Source organism: Hippichthys cyanospilos, chromosome 10, assembly GCF_059441005.1.
Source record: "Hippichthys cyanospilos isolate Australia breed blue-spotted pipefish chromosome 10, RoL_Hcya_1.0, whole genome shotgun sequence".
Taxonomy (NCBI): Eukaryota; Metazoa; Chordata; class Actinopteri; order Syngnathiformes; family Syngnathidae; genus Hippichthys; species Hippichthys cyanospilos.
This window is the reverse complement of record NC_142378.1, coordinates 5001-9210: the sequence shown is the minus strand read 5'-3', so window position 1 is coordinate 9210 and position 4210 is coordinate 5001.

The window sequence follows — 4210 nt, the reverse complement described above, 5'->3', positions numbered from 1 at the left end:
GGTTAGGGTTAGGGTTAGGGTTAGGGTTAGGGTTAGGGTTAGGGTTAGGGTTAGGGTTAGGGTTAGGGTTAGGGTTAGGGTTAGGGTTAGGGTTAGGGTTAGGGTTAGGGTTAGGGTTAGGGTTAGGGTTAGGGTTAGGGTTAGGGTTAGGGTTAGGGTTAGGGTTAGGGTTAGGGTTAGGGTTAGGGTTAGGGTTAGGGTTAGGGTTAGGGTTAGGGTTAGGGTTAGGGTTAGGGTTAGGGTTAGGGTTAGGGTTAGGGTTAGGGTTAGGGTTAGGGTTAGGGTTAGGGTTAGGGTTAGGGTTAGGGTTAGGGTTAGGGTTAGGGTTAGGGTTAGGGTTAGGGTTAGGGTTAGGGTTAGGGTTAGGGTTAGGGTTAGGGTTAGGGTTAGGGTTAGGGTTAGGGTTAGGGTTAGGGTTAGGGTTAGGGTTAGGGTTAGGGTTAGGGTTAGGGTTAGGGTTAGGGTTAGGGTTAGGGTTAGGGTTAGGGTTAGGGTTAGGGTTAGGGTTAGGGTTAGGGTTAGGGTTAGGGTTAGGGTTAGGGTTAGGGTTAGGGTTAGGGTTAGGGTTAGGGTTAGGGTTAGGGTTAGGGTTAGGGTTAGGGTTAGGGTTTAGGGTTAGGGTTAGGGTTAGGGTTAGGGTTAGGGTTAGGGTTAGGGTTAGGGTTAGGGTTAGGGTTAGGGTTAGGGTTAGGGTTAGGGTTAGGGTTAGGGTTAGGGTTAGGGTTAGGGTTAGGGTTAGGGTTAGGGTTAGGGTTAGGGTTAGGGTTAGGGTTAGGGTTAGGGTTAGGGTTAGGGTTAGGGTTAGGGTTAGGGTTAGGGTTAGGGTTAGGGTTAGGGTTAGGGTTAGGGTTAGGGTTAGGGTTAGGGTTAGGGTTAGGGTTAGGGTTAGGGTTAGGGTTAGGGTTAGGGTTAGGGTTAGGGTTAGGGTTAGGGTTAGGGTTAGGGTTAGGGTTAGGGTTAGGGTTAGGGTTAGGGTTAGGGTTAGGGTTAGGGTTAGGGTTAGGGTTAGGGTTAGGGTTAGGGTTAGGGTTAGGGTTAGGGTTAGGGTTAGGGTTAGGGTTAGGGTTAGGGTTAGGGTTAGGGTTAGGGTTAGGGTTAGGGTTAGGGTTAGGGTTAGGGTTAGGGTTAGGGTTAGGGTTAGGGTTAGGGTTAGGGTTAGGGTTAGGGTTAGGGTTAGGGTTAGGGTTAGGGTTAGGGTTAGGGTTAGGGTTAGGGTTAGGGTTAGGGTTAGGGTTAGGGTTAGGGTTAGGGTTAGGGTTAGGGTTAGGGTTAGGGTTAGGGTTAGGGTTAGGGTTAGGGTTAGGGTTAGGGTTAGGGTTAGGGTTAGGGTTAGGGTTAGGGTTAGGGTTAGGGTTAGGGTTAGGGTTAGGGTTAGGGTTAGGGTTAGGGTTAGGGTTAGGGTTAGGGTTAGGGTTAGGGTTAGGGTTAGGGTTAGGGTTAGGGTTAGGGTTAGGGTTAGGGTTAGGGTTAGGGTTAGGGTTAGGGTTAGGGTTAGGGTTAGGGTTAGGGTTAGGGTTAGGGTTAGGGTTAGGGTTAGGGTTAGGGTTAGGGTTAGGGTTAGGGTTAGGGTTAGGGTTAGGGTTAGGGTTAGGGTTAGGGTTAGGGTTAGGGTTAGGGTTAGGGTTAGGGTTAGGGTTAGGGTTAGGGTTAGGGTTAGGGTTAGGGTTAGGGTTAGGGTTAGGGTTAGGGTTAGGGTTAGGGTTAGGGTTAGGGTTAGGGTTAGGGTTAGGGTTAGGGTTAGGGTTAGGGTTAGGGTTAGGGTTAGGGTTAGGGTTAGGGTTAGGGTTAGGGTTAGGGTTAGGGTTAGGGTTAGGGTTAGGGTTAGGGTTAGGGTTAGGGTTAGGGTTAGGGTTAGGGTTAGGGTTAGGGTTAGGGTTAGGGTTAGGGTTAGGGTTAGGGTTAGGGTTAGGGTTAGGGTTAGGGTTAGGGTTAGGGTTAGGGTTAGGGTTAGGGTTAGGGTTAGGGTTAGGGTTAGGGTTAGGGTTAGGGTTAGGGTTAGGGTTAGGGTTAGGGTTAGGGTTAGGGTTAGGGTTAGGGTTAGGGTTAGGGTTAGGGTTAGGGTTAGGGTTAGGGTTAGGGTTAGGGTTAGGGTTAGGGTTAGGGTTAGGGTTAGGGTTAGGGTTAGGGTTAGGGTTAGGGTTAGGGTTAGGGTTAGGGTTAGGGTTAGGGTTAGGGTTAGGGTTAGGGTTAGGGTTAGGGTTAGGGTTAGGGTTAGGGTTAGGGTTAGGGTTAGGGTTAGGGTTAGGGTTAGGGTTAGGGTTAGGGTTAGGGTTAGGGTTAGGGTTAGGGTTAGGGTTAGGGTTAGGGTTAGGGTTAGGGTTAGGGTTAGGGTTAGGGTTAGGGTTAGGGTTAGGGTTAGGGTTAGGGTTAGGGTTAGGGTTAGGGTTAGGGTTAGGGTTAGGGTTAGGGTTAGGGTTAGGGTTAGGGTTAGGGTTAGGGTTAGGGTTAGGGTTAGGGTTAGGGTTAGGGTTAGGGTTAGGGTTAGGGTTAGGGTTAGGGTTAGGGTTAGGGTTAGGGTTAGGGTTAGGGTTAGGGTTAGGGTTAGGGTTAGGGTTAGGGTTAGGGTTAGGGTTAGGGTTAGGGTTAGGGTTAGGGTTAGGGTTAGGGTTAGGGTTAGGGTTAGGGTTAGGGTTAGGGTTAGGGTTAGGGTTAGGGTTAGGGTTAGGGTTAGGGTTAGGGTTAGGGTTAGGGTTAGGGTTAGGGTTAGGGTTAGGGTTAGGGTTAGGGTTAGGGTTAGGGTTAGGGTTAGGGTTAGGGTTAGGGTTAGGGTTAGGGTTAGGGTTAGGGTTAGGGTTAGGGTTAGGGTTAGGGTTAGGGTTAGGGTTAGGGTTAGGGTTAGGGTTAGGGTTAGGGTTAGGGTTAGGGTTAGGGTTAGGGTTAGGGTTAGGGTTAGGGTTAGGGTTAGGGTTAGGGTTAGGGTTAGGGTTAGGGTTAGGGTTAGGGTTAGGGTTAGGGTTAGGGTTAGGGTTAGGGTTAGGGTTAGGGTTAGGGTTAGGGTTAGGGTTAGGGTTAGGGTTAGGGTTAGGGTTAGGGTTAGGGTTAGGGTTAGGGTTAGGGTTAGGGTTAGGGTTAGGGTTAGGGTTAGGGTTAGGGTTAGGGTTAGGGTTAGGGTTAGGGTTAGGGTTAGGGTTAGGGTTAGGGTTAGGGTTAGGGTTAGGGTTAGGGTTAGGGTTAGGGTTAGGGTTAGGGTTAGGGTTAGGGTTAGGGTTAGGGTTAGGGTTAGGGTTAGGGTTAGGGTTAGGGTTAGGGTTAGGGTTAGGGTTAGGGTTAGGGTTAGGGTTAGGGTTAGGGTTAGGGTTAGGGTTAGGGTTAGGGTTAGGGTTAGGGTTAGGGTTAGGGTTAGGGTTAGGGTTAGGGTTAGGGTTAGGGTTAGGGTTAGGGTTAGGGTTAGGGTTAGGGTTAGGGTTAGGGTTAGGGTTAGGGTTAGGGTTAGGGTTAGGGTTAGGGTTAGGGTTAGGGTTAGGGTTAGGGTTAGGGTTAGGGTTAGGGTTAGGGTTAGGGTTAGGGTTAGGGTTAGGGTTAGGGTTAGGGTTAGGGTTAGGGTTAGGGTTAGGGTTAGGGTTAGGGTTAGGGTTAGGGTTAGGGTTAGGGTTAGGGTTAGGGTTAGGGTTAGGGTTAGGGTTAGGGTTAGGGTTAGGGTTAGGGTTAGGGTTAGGGTTAGGGTTAGGGTTAGGGTTAGGGTTAGGGTTAGGGTTAGGGTTAGGGTTAGGGTTAGGGTTAGGGTTAGGGTTAGGGTTAGGGTTAGGGTTAGGGTTAGGGTTAGGGTTAGGGTTAGGGTTAGGGTTAGGGTTAGGGTTAGGGTTAGGGTTAGGGTTAGGGTTAGGGTTAGGGTTAGGGTTAGGGTTAGGGTTAGGGTTAGGGTTAGGGTTAGGGTTAGGGTTAGGGTTAGGGTTAGGGTTAGGGTTAGGGTTAGGGTTAGGGTTAGGGTTAGGGTTAGGGTTAGGGTTAGGGTTAGGGTTAGGGTTAGGGTTAGGGTTAGGGTTAGGGTTAGGGTTAGGGTTAGGGTTAGGGTTAGGGTTAGGGTTAGGGTTAGGGTTAGGGTTAGGGTTAGGGTTAGGGTTAGGGTTAGGGTTAGGGTTAGGGTTAGGGTTAGGGTTAGGGTTAGGGTTAGGGTTAGGGTTAGGGTTAGGGTTAGGGTTAGGGTTAGGGTTAGGGTTAGGGTTAGGGTTAGGGTTAGGGTTAGGGTTAGGGTTAGGGTTAGGGTTAGGGT